This window comes from Schistocerca cancellata, chromosome 1 (genome assembly GCF_023864275.1).
Source record: "Schistocerca cancellata isolate TAMUIC-IGC-003103 chromosome 1, iqSchCanc2.1, whole genome shotgun sequence".
In the NCBI taxonomy this organism is placed as follows: Eukaryota; Metazoa; Arthropoda; class Insecta; order Orthoptera; family Acrididae; genus Schistocerca; species Schistocerca cancellata.
Genome location: NC_064626.1, coordinates 921,909,490 through 921,932,790, shown reverse-complemented (window position 1 = coordinate 921,932,790; position 23,301 = coordinate 921,909,490). Strand labels below are relative to the sequence as shown.

At 39.6% G+C, this 23,301-nt stretch overlaps 1 protein-coding gene and 1 non-coding gene across 3 annotated transcripts in view; both read left to right on the top strand.

Annotated features, from left to right (window-relative positions):
• LOC126191321 (serine protease svh-1-like) overlaps positions 1-23,301 on the top strand; it is a 457,777-nt gene that overhangs the window by 321,653 nt on the left and 112,823 nt on the right. The window lies entirely within an intron of this gene.
• On the top strand, positions 9,182-9,255 carry Trnat-ugu (transfer RNA threonine (anticodon UGU)). Its single transcript has one exon. It is a non-coding gene; the product is annotated as a tRNA-Thr (tRNA).

The following is a 23,301-nucleotide window of genomic DNA, read 5'->3' as shown; positions in this document are numbered from 1 at the left end:
TTTTTTATGACTTCTGCATGTTCTGGTCCACTTGTCCAATATTTCTCTCTTGTCCATTAAAATTCCCTCTTAACAGACACAGAGAAGGCCTTCTAGGGTGTGTTTTAATTTCTCATCTGAGAAAACTGTGTGTACTGTTCTTATTTGTGATTGTTCTCGATTTACATTCCTTGAAGTGACCCTGAGGGACTGTTTTACAGTTCAAGGACACAGTGTGGTTCCTGGGTCTCTTATGTGGTAGAAACTTGATTTAGCTGTCACATCTAAAGACACTAAAAAGAAGAGTCCTTTAAACACCAGACATTATGAAGTGTTTGAATGGAAAGAACTGGGTGCAGACAGATCCTGCTTGCTGCAAAGTTCTATAAGGGTTTTGTGCACTCAAGTGTTGAGTATGGTTATATGGGCTGTGGCTCAGCACGAACAACATACTTGAAGGTGCTGGACTCAGTACACTATAAGAATGTCAGATTGGCCCCAGGGGCCTACAGAATGAGCCCCATTCCGAGCTCATGTGCAGAGGCAGGTGAGCTGCAGTTATCTGTCTAGTGAAGTTTCCTTGTGGCTAAATAATCATTCAAGCTCCAGTTGTTTCTCATGTCACTGGCCTTCCCCAGGGAATATTAACATCCATGCAATCCTCAAACAACTTTACAGCAATTGCTCATGATGGACAAAACCTTTTGATATACAGGCAGTGCTTAATGGTCTAGAAAATGTCTCTGATAAACATACAGTAGCAGGGTTGGTGCAAAGCACCACCCTGGTTGTTACTACAGTCGAGGGTAATTTTAAACTTGAAAAGTGCAATAAACAATTGAATTCAGACTATATCTTTAAGAACAGCTTTTTTTACCATTTTGACTGAGCACCATGATTTTAATTTAATACACTCCTGAAATGGAAAAAAGAACACATTGACACCGGTGTGTCAGACCCACCATACTTGCTCCGGACACTGTGAGAGGGCTGTACAAGCAATGATCACACGCACGGCACAGCGGACACACCAGGAACCGCGGTGTTGGCCGTCGAATGGCGCTAGCTGCGCAGCATTTGTACACCGCCGCCGTCAGTGTCAGCCAGTTTGCCGTGGCATACGGAGCTCCATCGCAGTCTTTAACACTGGTAGCATGCCGCGACAGCGTGGACGTGAACCGTATGTGCAGTTGACGGACTTTGAGCGAGGGCGTATAGTGGGCATGCGGGAGGCCGGGTGGACGTACCGCCGAATTGCTCAACACGTGGGGCGTGAGGTCTCCACAGTACATCGATGTTGTCGCCAGTGGTCGGCGGAAGGTGCACGTGCCCGTCGACCTGGGACCGGACCGCAGCGACGCACGGATGCACGCCAAGACCGTAGGATCCTACGCAGTGCCGTAGGGGACCGCACCGCCACTTCCCAGCAAATTAGGGACACTGTTGCTCCTGGGGTATCGGCGAGGACCATTCGCAACCGTCTCCATGAAGCTGGGCTACGGTCCCGCACACCGTTAGGCCGTCTTCCACTCATGCCCCAACATCATGCAGCCCGCCTCCAGTGGTGTCGCGACAGGCGTGAATGGAGGGACGAATGGAGACGTGTCGTCTTCAGCGATGAGAGTCGCTTCTGCCTTGGTGCCAATGATGGTCGTATGCGTGTTTGGCGCCGTGCAGGTGAGCGCCACAATCAGGACTGCATACGACCGAGGCACACAGGGCCAACACCCGGCATCATGGTGTGGGGAGCGATCTCCTACACTGGCCGTACACCACTGGTGATCGTCGAGGGGACACTGAATAGTGCACGGTACATCCAAACCATCATCGAACCCATTCCTAGACCGGCAAGGGAACTTGCTGTTCCAACAGGACAATGCACGTCCGCATGTATCCCGTGCCACCCAACGTGCTCTAGAAGGTGTAAGTCAACTACCCTGGCCAGCAAGATCTCCGGATCTGTCCCCCATTGAGCATGTTTGGGACTGGATGAAGCGTCGTCTCACGCGGTCTGCACGTCCAGCACGAACGCTGGTCCAACTGAGGCGCCAGGTGGAAATGGCATGGCAAGCCGTTCCACAGGACTACATCCAGCATCTCTACGATCGTCTCCATGGGAGAATAGCAGCCTGCATTGCTGCGAAAGGTGGATATACACTGTACTAGTGTTGACATTGTGCATGCTCTGTTGCCTGTGTGTATGTGCCTGTGGTTCTGTCAGTGTGATCATGTGATGTATCTGACCCCAGGAATGTGTCAATAAAGTTTCCCCCTTCCTGGGACAATGAATTCACGGTGTTCTTATTTCAATTTCCAGGAGTGTATTATACTAATGCATCCAAATGGAGAACAATACAGACTGCTCTATCGCTTCACTTGTATGTGTCTTCAGAATCCATCTAACCAGTGAGTTTACTGTATTTGATGTTGGACTTATGCACTTCATAAAAGATCACATGAAACTTTATCACAGTTTGAAATTTCTGATCTGCTCTGATTCACTCTGTCCTGTGCAGACCATCCAGCATATGTAACCAGCAGATAAAACTCTAATCCACTGTCCTATCCCTTTTTTGCCATGATATCATTGAGTCCATCATGCATATTTAGGAGAAAGAGTGGCTGCTTGTCATGGATAGCATGCTGTGATCAATAAAAGGGACTAAGTGTCTTGCCATATCTTCTTCAAGCCAGTTAAAATGATAAAGTCTGCTTGAGATGTCTTTGAAAAGAACACAGTCTGCTGAAGCATGGCTTCCTTCTCAGATGTGAAGCCTGTAGTGCTGCTGATTATAATTCACCATATTTTAACTGAATGTCATTATGTAATGACAAGAGGGTAGAAGCCAATTTATTTGCAGACCTGCCCATCAATTTTAAGTGATGAGATGACAGTGGCATGTGTTCTATGATTTTGTGTTTCGTCAGACATTTTGCATAAGCTGTTAGACAGGATATTTTAGTATGTCTAGTATTACCCTTCTAATACATTTGTGTTCCACCAGCCACCTTCCATGACTTGCTTTCTGTGGCCCTACTGGTCTTGTAACAATATTTCAATTGTGCATCTTGTATCAGGTTTCATTTTTGTACATTTAAGTGTGACATTGTGTGCTAATGTGAGAAAGAGTGTGAGTGAGCAAATGTGAACTTATGTAGCTTTTCATTTGTTTTAACCCTATTTATCTCATGTAGCAATTGACTGTAAGAGTGCTGATAACCAGAATGTCGAGTGCCCTAAACAAACATCTTCATCATCAACAACAACAATATTCAAAAATAGATTGTACATAGCTCTGTAACTTGGTGCAGAAATTTGGTTGTAAATAGAGTGAAGATGTATGATGAAGTATTGTCATATCATAACCATAATACAGGGTCATTAATGAAGTACAATTCTTAGCCCTGAAAGCACAAAAAGACACCAACATACAGCCAGGAAAGAACTGAACACCTTGATGAAAATATTGAATATTTCAGAACATGCAAACATTCCAAACATCAGAAATTTTGAGAATCTCTCAGAAATGATAAATATTAAATAACAAATAATTGCTGGCAGTCAGATTTGAACTGGTGATGCACAGCATGCTAGCCAGCAACACTAACTGCTATGCCAAACAGCATGCAACACAAGTCTTGGAATTGCTCCCTCCCACGGAGTAACAGTGATCTGCTGTTTCAGAAGTTCTCATATGAGCTGACAGCAGCATCCTGGATTTAGAATTTGTTGAGGGTTGGATGTATGGCAATGCTGTCAGTGCTCACCTTCTGATCTTGTTGTCATGTCTTGTTCACTACTTCGGCCATGGAAGGGAGCCCTTTCCATCAAAGTTTTACAAACATCAAGTGGATCTTCAGTTTCCTTAAACAAGAGGCCCCTACACTGAACTGACCCCCAGGACTGTAATAGGTCTTCATACAGAGAACATTGACATGGCCAACATCTCTGCACTTTTGCCTTCTGGATGAAGGGTCATAATCATTGACTTTGTATGAGACATCCTACAAATGACAATGGATATGATACAGCCCTCTAATAACTTTTCTGATAGTCATACTTTCAGACAGGTGTAAAATTCTATGCCAAGTTTCCCAGGCAATATCTTACTGGCCAGTGATTGCCGTTACAGTGCTGTCAGTCCTCTTGGCATCCAGAGTTTCGTGCAAGCCAACTGTATTGCTTCTTTCGTCCAAGGTGTTTCATGCAGTCATTGTTATTCACTGATTCTCATTTGTTGACTTTTTTTTGTTGACTCTGGGAACGTCTCCAAGATGTTGATTCCAATCACGTAGAATGGCATTACTGCAAGTGGAATTTGGTATCAGATGCCCTGGAGGTAATAGTGGCACATTTCAGTCACTGTTTTTTCCTTACAGTCACCCACATAGTGTCTAATGGATTGGCAGAGACCTGACAAGTGATACCTGCCTCTGATTTTGTATAGGTTCTTCATGAGCCCCAGATGACCAGATGTTTGAGTGTCATGGAAAAACTTCAGGACACCTGGCTGAAGATGAACAGGGATGACAAGAAACAATTTCTGCCCCATCAGATTATAGTTTCTCTTGTATTATATTCTGTTTATTAATTGGAATTCTTCTTTAGTTGGTTCCTCTTTATTCAAGGCCTCTGTGGTTTACAGCAATGCAGTATCTTTCCCATGTTTAGCAACAATATCATTTAATGCAGCGATGACTGAAGTTTCATCCACACTATTGTGTTCCACCAAAGAATTCCTTGAAAGACAGTAGTTATCCTTGAGTTTTTTTCATTTTTGTATACTACTGTAATGTCACACTCTTGACGCCTCATTGCACACCACACATGCCAATCCAGTGGATCCTTCAGACTAGTCAGCCCACACATATAATGGTAGTCTGGTTCAGTGGTGAATGGTTTGACAAATAAATGTGGCCAAAAATTGTTGATGGCCAAGAAACAGCGCTGTTTCTTAGTTACTGGGTAGCTTTTATCAAATTTGGAGAATACTCTACAACATAAGCTATCAGTTGTTCAGCACCTTCTTGAAATTGTACTATAATGCACCAGTTCTATAACCACGAATGTAGATGTGAAGTTCTACAGGGTGTATACTGTATTTACTCGAATCTAAGCCGCACTTTTTTTCCGGTTTTCATAATCCAAAAAACCGCCTGCGGCTTAGAATCGAGTACAAAGGAAGCAGAAGTTATGAAAAATGTTGGTACGTGCCGCCACAACTAACTTCTGCCGTCGAATACATGTAGCGCTAAGCAGGCATGCTTTGTAGGCACGAAGATAAATATTGGTGCCAAAACCTCTGCGTCAGTAAATAAATTAAAAAAAAAAAATGGAAGACGAGCTTTTTTTCTCCGCCGCGAGTTTCGACCACTGCATTTTCATACATAATCCAACGAAGTAAATACAAATTCCGTATTGTTCATCTTCGAATGTAGCTCAATTTCAGTGTACTACAAAAATCTGACTGGCAAGACTGTTTGGGATGTTTGTCAATATGGCCAACTCTATGTTCTGAATTTTTTCCTATCTGTGAGAAGAGATGGTTGCTAATAGGAACCTGATGAAATTTGAATCACATACAGTATTCTCTTCACCATAAGAATAATATGAATATAAACATTTTGCCATGTATTCTTTCGTGTTTGCTGCTATCTCATTTAAATCCTGTCTGCCTAATAAACTACGAAACTAGAGTGAGACAACAGCAAACGCGGAAGAATATACATATCGTGTCATGTTTATATTCGTATTATTCTTATGCCTAATAGTGATATAGTCAGAAATGAAGCACGGCAAGTGACTAGATTTTTAAATCTAAGATGACTCTAATTTCTGTGCAGAATTTGATGTAATAAAGAAGTGGCCGCAAAGATTTTCAAACGGAGAAAAATTTTCGCCTAACTCTCGTTCAGAACATGTTCTATCATACGCAGTCTATTATTTGATTCTTGTTGATCATTATCAAAGAAAGCAGCAGTGTAAGTAACAACAAGTAGCAGTCTCTTGCCATTGTTTCGCTAATGAGACGATTCCTCTCTTTTTTTTTTTTTTTTTTTTTTTTTTTTTTTTTTTTTTTTTTTTTTTTTTTTAATTGTACGCGTCGGTAGCGCGCACAAAAGCAAGTCATGACGCGAGCCGCGACAGGCCATAAACACGCACTATCAGAATGCGACAAGCAATGCATGACACAATGCAGTAATGCACTTTCAGCTTAGAGTGACGCAAACACCTATAACAAAGAAAACGGCACTTATCAGATCAAAGCAAAATAAGCAATCGACTCAAACCAGACGAAGCACGTGAAAAAGGAAGGGTACCCGTATAAATACGGACGGAGCGCAATGGCTACGTGGTAAAGCTTAACTGCTAAGCTTACGACTCGAACCCAACTACTGTAGCTGTATCGTCATTCATTCAACCTAAATTGTGTCTCACATTACAATGGACCAACTTTGTTTCGATTTGGAGGTGCGGCTTAAAACTTTTCTCTCCCCTTGAATTTCAAGTCTCAAATTTCAGGTGCGGCTTAGATTCGGGAATTTTTTTTTTTTTTTTCCTTTATTTCGAGTCTCATTTTTCAGGTGCGGCTTAGATTCGAGTGCGGCTTAGATTCGAGTAAATACGGTATACCCTGGGACAGTTGGGAAATTAGGAAAAGCCCCTGGGAATTTTTCATCTTGAGAAATCCAGGAAAATGTGTGAATTTTTTAGAATTCTGGGAAGTTTTCATTATTTTAGTTTTCAGCTTAAGTTTGTAGGTTTGGTTGATAAGAACTGATACTCTAACAAGGAATTTTACTTTAGCACGCTATTGCAGAATAGTACTGCAACAATGAAAGATGAACTTGAGCATAACACCAAAATAAAACTCAGTTGCAGAGAAAATGCTCCATTTATAACAGCAAAACACAGTGCACTCACAAGTATCTGCTGACAGCAAAATGTGTCAAAGACTATGCATTACTTCATAGCAAAAAACTCCTTGAATGTGTCTTTCTCGTGGTCTTTATTTCAGTAAGTGTGGCATCACAACTGTTTGCATTTCTAACAGGTCGCAGGAAAATATTGTGAATGTTGATCAGAGAAGCATTACTTTCAAAGTAAATTTCATTTTAAGTAAGATGAATTATGTTACATGTGAGTATGTGCACTGAATTTCTTAAATCACAGAGCATTTGACTCCCATTCAAAACTTAACACTGAGGACCAAACACTTTTTGGATTAAAAGACCAGCCATTTACACCGTTACTTATAATTTTACTGGTATAGTTGTATTTGATATATCTTGAAGAATAACACACACTAAAAGGACCAAGTATTGAGGTTAGTTTGTCATATTTATTTTAGTTCTTTCTTAGATTACAGATTATGCAGAAACAACGGCAAAAGGTATAATTATCCTTGTGGGAATCCTTTATATATATATATATATATATATATATATATATATATATATATATATATATATATATATATATATATATAAGGAAACATTCCATGAAGGAAAAATATACCTTAAAAACAAGGATGATGTGACTTACCAAATGAAAGTGCTGGCAGGTCGACAGACACACAAACGAACACAAACATACACACAAAATTCAAGCTTTCGCAACAAACTGTTGCCTCATCAGGAAAGAGGGAAGGAGAGGGAAAGACGAAAGGATGTGGGTTTTAAGGGAGAGGGTAAGGAGTCATTCCAGTCCCGGGAGCGGAAAGACTTACCTTATGGGGGAAAAAGGACGGGTATACACTCGCGCACACACACACATATCCATCCATGATGTCTGCTTGTGTCTGTATATGTGTGGATGGATATGTGTGTGTGTGCGCGAGTGTATACCCGTCCTTTTTCCCCCATAAGGTAACTCTTTCCGCTCCCGGGACTGGAATGACTCCTTACCCTCTCCCTTAAAACCCACATCCTTTCGTCTTTCCCTCTCCTTCCCTCTTTCCTGATGAGGCAACAGTTTGTTGCGAAAGCTTGAATTTTGTGTGTATGTTTGTGTTCGTTTGTGTGTCTGTCGACCTGCCAGCACTTTCATTTGGTAAGTCACATCATCCTTGTTTTTAAGGTATATATATATATATATATATCTATATATATATTAGGGAAACATTCCATGTGGGAAAAATATATATAAAAAACAAAGATGCTGTGACTTACCAAACGAGAAAGCGCTGGTAGATAGACACAATAAAAAACACACAAATTCCAAGCTTTCACAAACCAAGGTTGCTTTATAAGGGAAGGAGAGGGAAAGACGAAAGGATGTGGGTTTTAAGGGAAAGGGTAAGGAGTCATTCCAATCCCGGGAGTGGAAAGACTTACCTTAGGGGGAAAAAAGGACAGGTATACACTCGTACACACACACACACACACACACACACACACACACACACACACACACACACACACACACACATATCCATCTGCACATATACAGTCACAGGCAGACATATGTAAATTCAAAGAGGTTGGGCAGAGATGTCAGTCGAGGCAGAAGGACAGAGGCAAAGATGTTGTTGAATGACAGGTGATGTACGAGGGGCGGCAACTTGAAATTAGTGGAGCTTGAGGCCTGGTGGGTAACGGGAAGAGAGAATATATTGAAGGGCAAGTTCCCATCTCCAGAGCCACCGAGGACACAAATGAATAGCGCGACTGCAGGGACTTATCCCTTGCACACTTCCCGTGAGACTCACATTCCCAACTGTCCACAATTCTATATATGTATTGTACCTTGTAGACATTTGCCCACCCACTCATTACTCGTGATAGAGCATCTGCCATGTAAGCAGGAGATCCCGGGTTCGAGCCCCGGTCAGGGCATACATTTTCAGCTGTCCACATCGAGGTATATCAACAACACCTGTCGGCAGCTGAGGTTGTCAGTTAGTCATCATTTATTCCAGGGAAAAGCTGCACGGTCATCAACAGTAACTGTTCTTTCGAGAACAAGCTACTGTCTTCGTATATATAGTTAAAGGCTACCCAACCATTGACCTTCATCTGTGTGAATGCGCACAGGTTGCCCAAACTCTTACAGGAATCGCCAAAGCATGCACGAGTAATGAGTGGGTGGGCAAATGTCTATAAGGTACAATACATATATAGAATTGTGGACAGTTGGGAATGTGAGTCTCACGGGAAGCGTGCAAGGGATAAGTCCCTGCAGTCGCACTATTCATCTGTGTCCTCGGTGGCTCAGATGGATAGAGTGTCTGCCATGTAAGCAGGAGATCCCGGGTTCGAGTCCCGGTCGGGGCACACATTTTCAGCTGTCCACATTGAGGTATATCAACAACACCTGTCGGCAGCTGAGGTTGTGAGTTAGTCATCATTTATTCCAGGGAAAAGCTGCACGGTCATCAACAGTAACTGTTCTTTCGAGAACAAGCTACTGTCTTCGTATAGAAAGTATGTTGTCATTCAACTCAGAAAAAATGTACTTTTACCTGGGAAAAAGCGAATTTTCACCAGGGAAAAAGAGTACTTTCATCCGAGAAAAAGTATATTTTTAACCAAGAAATCCGGGAAGAATTCAGGATTTTTTCTTCTTGTCAGTGTGTACACCCTGTTCTGTTTTGGCATCCTTGTCATGCAATGCTAGGAGTGGAGAACGTGTTAACACTGCTTTAAGGACAAGGAAAAATCTTCCTTACACATAATTCTATGAATACTTGATATCCTGCTGTAGTAGTTCATACTAGGAGCATGCCTTGGTACACAAGTTCTTTATGAATTTCTGGTAGTACAAGCACATTCTGAGAAAACTTATCACAAATGTACTGAGAATTCCAAAAAGTTATGACTGCTCTTATTGTCCCTGGATCAGGGTGGACTCCACTGTCATTCAGTAGGTGCCCCAAGATTTTCATTTCTTAGTCAATGAAGATGCACTCTCTCAGTTTCAGGTGGAGTTCTTCACTCTAAAAATAATTCAGCATGGTTATCATGCAGAGTACATTCTTCAGATGTCTCTGCAAAAAGTGACAGTGCCCTCCAGATAGCAATGGAACATCGCCCACATCAAGTATTGGAGCAGGTATCCATCATATGCTTAAAGGAGGTGGGAGCATCATATGGTTCAAATAGCATAACATCGAATTAATAGATGCCATCAGCCATCATGAAGACAGTCTTACCATATTTACTCGAATCTAAGCCGCACTTTTTTTCGGTTTTTGTAATCCAAAAAACCGGCTGCGGCTTAGAATCGAGTGCAAAGCAAGTGCAAGTTCTGAAAAATGTTGCTAGGTGCCGCCACAACTAACTTCTGCCGTCGAATATATGTAGCGATACACAGGCAAGCTTTGTAGGCACAAAGATGAACACTGGCGCCAAAACCCCTGCGCCAGCAAAAAAAAAAAATAAAAAATAAGAAAAAAATAAAAAAAAAGAGAGAGAGAGAGAGAGAGAGAGAGAAGGGTGCAAGACGAGCTTTTTTTCTCCGCCCCGAGTTTCGACCACTGCATTTTCATACATTATCCAACGAAGTAAATACAAATTCCGTATTGTTCATCTTCGAATGTAGCAGAATTTCAATGTACTACGAAAATCCGACTGGCAAGACTGTTTGGGATGTTTGTCAATACGGCCAACTATGTTCTCAATTTTTTCCTACCTGTGAGAAGAGATGGTTGCTAATAGGAACCTGATGAAATGTGAATCATAAGAATAATAAGAATATAAACATTTTGCCACGTATTTTTCATGTTTGCTGCTATCTCATTTAAATTCTGTCCGCCTAATAAACTACGAAAATAGAGTGAGACAACAGCAAACGCGGAAGAATATACACATCATGTCATGTTTATATTCGTATTATTCTTATGCCTAATAGTGATACAGTCAGAAATGAAGCACGGCAACTGACTAGATTTTTAAACCTAAGATGACTAATTTCTTTGCAGAATTTGATGTACTAAAGAAGCGGCCGCAAAGATTTTAAAACGGAGAAAAATTTTCACCTAACTCTCGTTTAGAATATGTTCTATCATACGCAGTCTATTATTTGGTTCTTGTTGATCATTATCAAAGAAAGCAGCAGTGTAAGTAACAACAAATAGCAGTCTCTTGCCATTGTTTCGCTGATGAGACGATTCCACTTTTTTTTTTTCTTTTTTGTAAGCGGCAGTAACGCGCACAAAAGCAAGCCATGTCGCGAGCTGCGACAGGCCGTAAACACGCACTATCAGAATGCGACAAACAATGCATGACACAGTACAGTAATGCCTTTTCAGCTTAAGAGTGACGTAAACACCTATAACAAAGAAAACGGCAATTATCAGATCGAATCAAACTAAGCAATCCATTCAAACCAGACGAAGCACGTGAAAAAGGAAGGGTTCCCGTATAAATACGGACGGAGCGCCTGCCGCATAGTAATGGCTACCTGGTAAAGCTTAACTGCTAAGCTTACGACTCGAACCAAACTAATGTAGCTGTATCGTCATTCATTCGACCTAAATTGTGTCTCATATTACAATGGACCAACTTTGTTTTGATTTGGAGGTGCGGCCTAAAACTTTTCTTTCCCCTTGAATTTCGAGTCTAAAATTACAGGTGCGGCTTAGATTCGGGAATTTTTTTTTTTTTCCTTTATTTCGAGTCTCATTTTTCAGGTGCGGCTTAGAGTCGAGTGCGGCTTAGATGCGAGTAAATACGGTAGTCTTTCCCTGGTCAGTCTTGTCAACCTTGATTTGCATTTAATAGGTTCCTTTCTACACTTTTTGCTTTGCATTTCAGGTTGATGTAAGCTCTTCTTGAATGCAAATTTTCTCTCGTCGGAACATCCTTTGACCTGTATACCATTTTCAGAATCACAAGCTTCATCATCCATACTGCTTTCACTTGCAATACTTCCTTGTAGATGTGCATGTGAGCGTCAAGTAAATATTTGTCTAAAAGTAAGCTACAGGTGTTCCAATGACAATGAAGTCTGGTTGCAACACCATTCCCAGTAGTAAATATTGTTAAAGCAATTAATAACATCACTTAAAGCAACCAGTAAACTCCATTATTGTTGACTGCCTGCTACAGAAAGAGAGCCAAGATGCATCTGTCGACATTTGCTGTTCCTGTAAAAGTGCATATATTGTGTTTTGCTTAAACGTTGTGATTTGGAGTATTGACATACATGGCAGTAGTCAACTTTTGCTAAAACTTGGTTCAGGGGTTGATGTAAAAGGTCAGCATTATGCCATTACCACACCTAACTCAATTTTGAAATTTTTTGCTTACATCAAGTTTTGAAAAAATGCTCCTCAGTTGTAGTGATATATGGCATCTCACAGCACATAATTGTGAAAAACTCACCTTCATTCTCTGCAGTAACATACAACATTCCAGGGTGCTCGCTGGCATCTTATCCTCGATACTCCAAATGTCAATTATGGGTGTTATACTTGACTGAGGAGTTCACTGTACCTGCATTGGTCAAGTGTTGGATTGTTGTTTGATGACTGTGGCATAAGTCTATGTTGGTCAAGTCCATTATTTGTGGCATGTTCAACTGGTGGCAGAAATTGTTGCTAAAGATCAACAAACCTCTTTTTCAACATTGTCTATTACATCCTAATATACCGAATGAATATTCATGCCTGCTATCTCTTGCTCACCTGGTTTGAAAGTTCTGGTTGCCATAAAATGCTGTATCTCTTCTCTCAGTACCTGGCACATGATGGAGGCAAGGTTGTAGACAAACTTGGGAGTGTGTCATACCTATTCATGTGACTCTTTTTCTGTTGCATTTCCTCGATATGCTGGCACCACTAGATGAGTTCTTCTGTTGTTGTGATATCCTTTACCAAACAAGCTTGGTATATGTCTTCTATGACTCCCTTCATCAAATGCGAGATTTTGTCAATTTCTGTCATACCTGCATTAACATTGTTGTGTAGGGCCAAAACATCCATGACTGCATCATTTCCCTATGACATTTGGCCTTGTTTTTCAGTTATACTTCTGCTAAGTGGACTTGCTGCAGATCGTCAACAAATGTTTTCACCAAATGTTTTCTTAAATTTGGCCTGGAATTTGTCCCAGCTACTGAGCTTCTTTTATTGTTCTTGAGCAACTACTGGACCGTGCCATCCAAGTAAAAGCACACATTCACCAAATGCATCATGCAATTCCATATATTGTATCTGGCAACTAGGTAGAATCATTTCAGCCATTAGGAAAAATATCTCTGGGAGACCCTGATCATTCCTTAGGTGTAGCCAACTTACTGCTGGCTTGGAATCCATTGGCCTCCAGAACATACAGGCCACGGGAATGATTTACTGCTTTTAGATTGCCAGTGATACAGATATTTTGAAGTACCCAGCATCTCCACCAAACAGTGTCACCATAATACGCAAATATCAGAAACATAATACATTTTGAGAACCTTCCATAAATGATGAATACTAGATAACAAGTATTTTCTGGTGATGGGTTTGAACTTGTGACCCACATTATGCCAGGCAAAGATGCTAATCACTATCCCACAAGGAATGCAGGACAGCTTTCAGCAATATCAGTCATGGAACATGACTTGCATTATGTTTTGCAATAAATAAAATTTCAGTTATATAATTTGTGCTCCCTAAGAAATATGTATCTAGAGGATAGCAGTATCTGGTTGTGGTTGTCCTTGGTGGTACAGTATCTTTAACCTAATATCCTTGTTGGGAAAACTTTCTTCAGTCCAACTGCTGCCTGTGTGTCCTGACGAGAACCACAAAATAGTACATCTTTCCGACAAAAAAATTATGTTAATAATAATAATAATAAATCTGTGAATATATTGCTGATAGTGTCATTGCAATGTGTAGATCTAATATCCAGTAACTCCTTTGTTGAGGTACATACTATGCAAGCACAGAGGCTTGTGTGTTCGCGTGAAACTGAAGGCTATGCCAACTGTAGTGCAGTTACTGGCAGGGCCTCCCATACCAGACAGGTCTCAATAGATGAACCAGAACAGGAGTGCCCCACAACACCCTATCTCTCCTATATCTACCCCCATCATCCTCCCCCAGTATGCCCGATGCCCTACCCAAGATGGGATGTGATCTGTGCTGAGGGGTATTTGACACATGAGAAGATGTGTCAGTAACAGAGCCTCAGTGACTTCCCTGAGTAACTAGCTTTGCATCACATGGAGTTATATGGTGTTGACTGAATACATCCACAATTCTTGTGGGAACAAAATGGAGAACACCAAAAACAAAACGAAAACTGAGGAACTTGATGAGACCTCAAACATCTTTGCATCAGGGCTGAGACTGATGAAAGTTGCTTCCACAGTTGAATTAGGTGACAGACCAGTCCTAGAAGTGGAAACTGTTACTGAGAAGTTGGACTACCTCTAGATCAAATCCTTGTCTGAGGCTCATAGGAGAGAACTTCTCAAAGCATAAAAATAAAACAAAGGTAAGGAATGGCTTCTTAAACATAAATAGAGGGAACTAAACGTCTTCTTGAACCCAAGACTATTTTTTTTTAAAAAAAAAAAACACCGCCCACCTGTTTCAGACTGAAGAGAGTAATCAGTCTGCTTCTACATCTAAGACAGGAAATGAGAGAGAAAATGAGGAGTCTAATACTCCCAGTTCTCAGCAGAAGAGGTCAAGGCAGGAAGTCGGGAAACAGACCTGTAGTACTGCAACCTCAGTTTTCAAATGGCAGAGACATCCACTGGGCAATATCACTTCACAGCAGATGGAGCTTGTTCACATGGCTCTCTTTGAGAAGGAAAAAGTATAGTGGGAAAAATATCAGGAGGCAAGCAAGGTTATCATCATGGAAGGTACTCTGTGATGAAGTGAAAGGCACAATTAGTTGCACCAGACTTCATAAAATTATCACCAGAATACCAACTAATCCAAGAGGTACTCCAAGGAAGAAGGTTGGATGGTATACAAGGACAGCGAGTGAGCTGCTGTAGGTTTTTCTTAAGACTCACTTCCATCAGTGCAGTCTAACAGGTAACACAGACCATTAGTCAGTCTCTGAGGGACACTGGCACAACTTGACTAGAAGAAGGGATCGGTTGGTAGGACATATTCTGAGGCATCAAGGGATCACCAATTTAGTATTGAAGGGCAGTGTGGAGGGTGAAAATCATAGAGGGAGACCAAGAGATGAATACACTAAGCAGATTCAGAAGGATGTAGGTTGCAGTAGGTACTAGGGGATGAAAAGGCTTGCACAGGATAGAGTAACACTGCATCAAACCATTCTTCGGACTGAAGACCACAACAACAATTGTTCCTAAATTACAAACAGATAATACATAATAGTGGTATTAAGCAGGTAAGTGAAAAATTGTCTCCTGTTAGAACTAAGAGATTGTTTACAAGTTAGTGTTAGAAAAAGGGCCTGTCTTCTGTTATAGTCCAATTTTTCGAAAATCTTTTAAGAAACTGTTAGGTATAGTGTGGGCACATAGTTAATCTCTTTGTTATAGTTTTTGTAAATGATTTGTTACTTGACTGATACCCAAACTAGATATGAAATCAGTCTTTCATTTTTCTGTAAACTAACTTATATCAAGAAAAATTCTTTACAGCTAGAATAGCTGACCAATACTTACCCTTAGGAGTCAAAATTCTAGGTACCATAACTACCAATATGCAAAATTAAGAGTAGAGAAATTTTACCTAGCTTTTGAATGAAACCCTGCTACTTTAAAATGTGTCTGTCAGTAGTATTTGTGACTCCACTTCCTATAGGTAAGCACTGGCCTACTTTTATCATGTTAATTTCTTTAAAAAATTTCACTGAATTTTGGGCTGAAGGTACTGGTACTGTTATTATCTGCACCACAGTACTATGCTAAATTTCATTTGTGATAAAGGTTTTCCTTTTTTTTAAGGTGGGGTTCTCACTGAGGTAAAAGATACGTGATACGACACATTGCAACATAGATCACGTGACATGATGCTTATCAGTGTAATACTCATGTTCCCACTGGAACAAAACAGTATGCATGTCACGATATGACAAGTAACAAGACAGCACAAGTCACTTTTCTGTTTCAGTTTCAGTGGCAATCATGAGCTCTTCTAAAGAAGACTTTATAGCAGTTTATCATCATTTAAAGTACAAAAATCTGAAAAAGAAAAGGAAGCACTGAATGTCCCTTATATTGCCATAAATATCAAAAATATCAGCTTTATCAAACAATGGAAACTCCAGGTTGGAATATCAACAATGTAGGAAAAGATAGATTGTTACTTACTGTAAAAATGACATGTTAAGTTGCAGACTGGCATTATTAAAAGACACTTACACATAAGCTTTCAGCCACAACATTTGTCAGAATGAGGAAGAGCAAGAGAAGCACACACCATTCATTCACCAAGGAAGCAAACCTTGGTAAGCATGCTTGAGCACCAACTCCAGTGGCTCGGGTCAGAATTCTGGTCTGAGCTACTGGAGTTGGCAGTCATGTTTTTGTGAGGTGAGGTATGCTTCCTTGTGTGAATGAATGGTGTGTGTTTCTCTTTCTTGTTCTGATGAAGGCTGTGGCTGACAGCTTATGTGTAAGCATCTTTTAATTGTACTGGTCTGCAACTTAATGTGTCGTCTTTATGGTAAGTAACAATCTATCTTTTCCTACATTGTTGATACTTTGGCTGTGTTTCTCATGAGGTCTCCCAGCACAAACACAAATTACATGATTTCTGTAGAAAGTCCAGACAGTTTCCACTTTTTGCTCAACTAATATTAGCTGCTCTGACAAAGCAGGACACAAATTTTTAACTATCTATTTCTCCTGCTTAGGAACTGCTCATTACAGTAAGGTAAGGTACATTGATTAAAGTTTCTAAATAATGTTAAAAAAGTTTATTATTTATAAGACCATCTGTTATGTTACTTTATTTATTTTGGTACAAAATTAAATAATATATTCACAGTGTAGTGATTATTCTGGAGGACCTGGAATTCTCAGGGAATTACATTTTACCTGAAAAAATCAGGGAAATCTCAGGTAATTTTAGTACTTTCATAAAATCTCAGGAAATCCCATATTTTTAACATGGTATTGAAATTTAATTTTGTTGAGTTTTATAAATCACAAATTTTAAAATACTTAATATTTACATATAAACTATCAATGTTTAAAAACTGTGGTTAAACTACTGTTTATTACTAGTATACCTCATCTGACAAGAAAGAAAAGTCATTATTGAAGTATTCCCCCCCCCCTCCCCTCCCCCCAACCATTCATTTATCAGAAGCTTCTTATGACACCATCTTCCTCCCCATATCTGGAGTTCTCATTGATTTTTTTTTCATGCTTGAATAGTCAGCGTGTTACAAATTAATAAGGTTAGGATAGTATTTCTTCAACTGTTCAGTTTTGCGAAGTAGTATATGGTTTAGCTTTAGGAGTATTCAGAAGAAACGCTGGGTTTTAAGTGAGCTCTGTCATCGGTGGTGAGCTGTGCATAGGGGTAGGCAGTGTGTTTGAAGAAATGGAAGACTCTCATGTTGTTAAATAAAATCCTAATGTGTCCTTCTTGGCTTTGTCCAGTTGTTCATCCAGAAGCAACATAAATTTGTCTTTCTGATCTCTTTTATGACTTTTACAAACTTTCCTGAAATCAGTGAAGGGAGCAACAACTGAAAAAGCATCCAGTTCAGCATCAGCAGCTGATGAATGCTGGTTGTCTTTTCATTTCAGTAAGTTTTTTTATAACCAACTTTGACTTGTATCCACAAACATACAAAAAAGAGAAACACGAGGCAGCTCCAAATAGTAGGTGGCAATAGCCTCACGTGCGGTGCTTAGCTGCCAACTCCTCTTGAATAACGTCCAACATATCTTGTATATTTTCTTGAGAAATGAAAGAGGTATTGCTCTCCTTTTAATTTTAGAAACAATTTCAATATATTAGTTATATTTCATATGCACAGTGTATCACCTTAAACCCACCATGCAAACTAGACAGTGACAATATTCTTCACAGAAAACTTCTCAAAATATACTCTTTAGAGTACTTAATACTGAAGTATAACAATTAACTATGGGCAATAGTGAAAAGAAAGCCAGTTCATTATCAAACTATGATGTGGGACTAAAAGATGTGAAAAAATCAATTTATTTACCAGCTAGTTTCCGTAAAATCAAATAAGAAAGCATGCATAACAGAGAACACATGCAAATATAAAGACCATAGTTTTTTAACTGAAGAAAAAACTTTACTGAGAAACTATGTAGAGACATGGGTATAACTTTGCTTCATTTACATAAAACAATCTTTTGAGGCACTTCTGATGACTCAAAATTTGTATCATATGATAGAGCATCCGGCATCCCTGTTGTGCTGGATGACATGATAGAAATATGTATTGGTGTTGTATCCCTGTTGTCCCTGTGTGAACCAATTAAGTTGTCATAACTCTTTTGCTATGCACCCCACCAGTTCATGGTTGCTTCTGCATCATATCATGAGTTACATTGTGTATCATATATCACCTCACAGAGAGACATGTCTAATATTTTCTAGATTATTTTTGCTTTAGTCTTTGAGTAGAGTTCTCTCTTCTTGGCACATGACCCTTTCAACCAAGTTGAACTGGAATGTTATTATTTATGTTATTATTATTATTATGTTTTAATTAAATAAATTTAAAAAATAGCAACAGAGAACTTTTGTAGGCTGTGTGCTATCCATTTATAACAGTGATCTGGGGATATCAAATCATTATGCTTTCTGCAGAGATCAAAGCAAATTGGTTGCCGGAATCCATATTTAATTGCACAAAGGCCTCTATCCCTCTTGATTAATTTAAGTGATACTCTCTTTTCAACCACCTCCTTTTTATGCTGCCTTAGCTTCATATTTCAGTTAATGCTCACAGATGAGTCAATGTTCAGTGAATACTTATTAAATAGGCTACTTAAATTTGGTGAACATGTTCTTTTCATTCTTTCAGTAAACATTTATTATGCGTATTGCAATGAAGTCATGAAAAATTGTTAGAGCTAATATGAAATTGCAATGTCACCTTAATTTCAATTTTTGTGCCTACTGGGGCTCTCTGCAGTTGCAGTTGAGTCTTTAATTAAACAACTCCTTTTTCACTCCCAATTGTTGCCTCTTTTTGTGCAAATACATTCCTTAATAGTGGGCTTATACTTTGGTGTCTTGTTGGTCTTTGCACCCTTACCTTACTTCTAGCTTGTTCCATCTTCACACTATCTGTTGTGACACAGCTTGCTATCTGCCAGTCCCTATTTGGATGGGTTCATCGTTTTATAGATAGATTGATAGTATGATACTTTATATTCCTAGGGAAACAGCAATTACATTGTCATCTGAGATTTGGAAGAACTTCTCCTAGTTAGTTTGGATTTGAGATTCTTGATTTTTCCACTCTGGTATTTGCCCAATTATTAATTCGAATACGTAAGTGACACCAAGTCATGTCTTTTTATTTGTTATTATATAACATATGCCCTCTAGATATCTTATGAGTATTCCTCACATGTTCTTGGCATACTGTTATTCACTTAACATATTTCTGGCCATTTGGTTTGCTCTGGTTGAGTTTTTGATGTTGTGACAACTAATTTTGATATATTATCAGTAGTGATAATACTTAGGTGATAGATACGTCCACTATTGTGTACTTTGTAGGTTGCTTTGCAATGTTTTGCTTTGAATGAGGTCAGGTCTCCCTAAGAAATAGTATGTTTCTCGTCTATAAAAATTAGGTTTTTTATATTAAAAAATGGTGTGATCTGTTATAAACTCTGTGACATCAAAATAGTTTGGTGCTAACTATTACTCGGATGTATTCTGTTTTGTTATGCTGCATGTGTACTAGTACTTTTCTTAACACTGCAAATTGTATTTTGTGGGTTTAAAGGTCTTTTATTATTACACTTCATTTTCTGCAAAGTCAGCTGTAGTGTACTGTGATGTACATTAAGTATATACTCATTTTTAATATGCAGGAGCCTGAAGAAGGCATTATTGAGATGCCAGAACTGGCTGTCTAAATGAAATAATCTTCAAAATGCAAGGCTGTTTGGCAATTATGATTGGTAAATATTTGACCAACCACTGTCACTTATTCACAATTGATCAACAAAGAAATATCAATTATATTTCTTTGTTGATCTATTGTGAATAAGTGACAGTGGTTGGTCAAATATTTACCAATCGTAATTGCCAAACAGCCTTGTGTTTTTATTACACTCTTCTTTAAGCCAAGATTATTAGTGGAACCCTATTTCAGCACCAGTGAATGATCACTGTTATAAATAGGTAGTTCACAGCCTATAAACATTCTCTGTTTTTCATTTTTTTCATTAAAATATCGTGGTAATAATAATAATATTAATAATTATAATAACAATACCAATAGTGATTATGTTAAAAGTCTGTTAACAAACTTATTCAATTCAGTGTATTGTACAAATGGTTTGTGGAATGTCTCAGGAACTGTGAAATTAATCAGCTAATGTAATAAATATATTAATGCTTACTGTGAACAGTATTGTAAAATTTGAATTCATATAGAAGGTAGAGCACTTGCCCGCGAAAGGCAAAGGTCCCGAGTTCGAGTCTCGGTCGGGCACACAGTTTTAATCTGCCAGGAAGTTTCATATAGAAGTACTTGTGATAAATACAGAAGTGACTTAAGATGCAAAACTTTTAAGAGAGCACTAACTGTTATACCCTTGCTGTTATATGGTAATGAAGAAACATTACAGCACTGCTAAAAAAGGAAATGGAAATAAATCACACAATGAAACAGAAAATATAGACTCATGTATTGTGACCATTCTGGAGTTTTCATCTATTATTCTTGTAAGACCTGGAAAGCCATTGAACATAATGATTCGGTTAGGTGATGAGAGTTTTTAAGGGAATTTAGTAAGCTGCCATGCTGCAACTATGTAACAGTATAGACTTTCTTAATGCTGAAAAATGTTTTTGTATGCTGAGAAAACAAATGTCTGGACAAATATCCAGTCTATAGAAACAGCTTTGTATAATTATTTGATATTATTTGCAAGTGTGCACAAATGTTGAATAACTTTTAGCAAAGATTCCCACAGTTATCTCACTACTGCCTTTGTAGTCAAATGGTTATCATTGTTTCCTTCCATTTGAATTTGATTCCCACTGCCTCATCAGATTTTTTTCTGAGATAGGGGGGTCTGGAACAGGGTCCACTCAGCTTCATAAGGTCAAATTAGGAGCTGCTTGAATAAGGAGGTAGCAGCACCATCAGGATTCATCTACTGGCAATAATGGTGGGAGGAACTGGTGTCATGCTAATTACATGTCCCATGATCATAGATCTTTCCTCACACTGCCTTGTAGATAGTAGTCTGCTTGTTGGAATGATCTAAGGCCTAATTTGTGAACAGTGTGTACATTTATTTTAGAGTATCTCACTGAATTCTCACACTCACATTCCAATATCTTACTTCTGTCTAAACTTTACTGACACTAATTTTCGCACAGTTTTGGTAAAATCTGACATTGTCTCAGAATGATGCACAGTCAATGATCACTGTAGTTCCAATCACTGTAGTTCCAAACAGTCTATTCCACATCTGCAAACATAGAGTTAATGTCCGGTTTAGTTCTGTCTTCATAACTTAAGGACATAATTTCACATTTAATGCATCAGTGTTTCAGGCACAGACATGGTCTGTGTAGTTAGCTCCTTCATATCATAACATAGTTCTTGTAACTTAATGCATTCATTAACTGTGCACTTCTGATAAAGACTGTTACCTAACATTTCTTATGTATGATATTTTGATTATTTTATCTTTATTTGATTCATGTCACAATTTAATTTGTGTTCAGTCCTTGAATGTACACATCCCCAGATAATCCTCATTCTTCATTATTGTTTTTATCGTTATAAGCATATCTATTGTACACACATAAAAAAAAGTTTTGCATCATCCCGGTTCTCAGAACTCCTGAAGATAGACGTTGACTGTGGATATTGTATCACAGACACAGTCCCTTTGACTGTTAAGAGATGTCACTAAACCCTCCAAAAAATGTAAACAACCATGCATGAGCAGCGCCTATTAGACGGAGGGGGTCCAACAGCCAATCAGTTCCAACTATTCCACCAGAAAGGAGGTACACGGCTCGTGTTGCCTGTAGTTCAACCATGCCTAGACGGTCAACACCATGGTTCAATCACATCTGTATTGTTACTTTGTGCCAGGAAGGGCTCTCAAAAAGGGAAGTATCCAGGTGTCTCGGAGTGAACCAAAGTGTTGTTGTTCAGACATGGAGGAGATACAGAGAGACAGGAACTGTCGATGACATGCCTCGCTCAGGCTGCCCAAGGGCTACAACTCCAGTGGATGACTGCTACCTACGATTATGGCTTGGAGGAATCCTGACAGAAATGCCACCATGTTGAATAATGCTTTTTGTGCAGCCACAGGACGTTTTGTTATGACTCAAACTGTGCGCAGTAGGCTGCATGATGCGCAACTCCGTTACCGACGTCCGTGGCAAGGTCCATCTTTCCAATCATGACACCATGCAGCGAGGTATAGATGGGCCCAACAACATGCCAAATGGACCACTCAGGATTGGCATAACATTCTCTTCACCGATGAGTGTCACATATGCCTTCAACCAGACAATGGTCAGAGATGTGTTTGGACGCAACCCGGTCAGGCTGAACGCCTTAGACACACTGCCCAGTGAGTGCAGCATAGTGGAGGTTCCCTGCTGTTCTGGGGTTGGATTATGTGGGGCCAACGTACGCCACTGGTGGTCATGGAAGGTGCTGTAATGGCTGTATGATACATGAATGCCATCCTCCGACTGATAGTGCAACCATATCGACAGCATATTGGCGAAGCATTCATCTTCATGGACGACTATTCGCACCCACATCGTGCACATCTTGTGAATGACTTCCTTCAGGATAATGACATCGCTCAACTAGAGTGGCCAGTATGTTCTCCAGACATGAACCCTATCGAACATGCCTGGGATAGATTGAAAAGGGCTGTTTATGGATGATGTTATGAATGACATGACCCACTAACCTATCTGAGGCATCTGTACCAAATCACCATAGAGGAATGGGACAATCTGGACCCACAGTGCCTTGATGAACTTGTGAATAGTATGTCACAATGAATACAGGTATGCATCAATGCAAAGAGGACGTGCTACTGGGTATTAGAGGTACTGGTGTGTACAGCCAGCTGGACCACCACCTTTGAAGGTCTTGCTGTATGGTAGTACAACATGCAATGTGTGGTTTTTATGAGCAATAAAAAGGGCGGGAATGATGTTTATGTTGGTC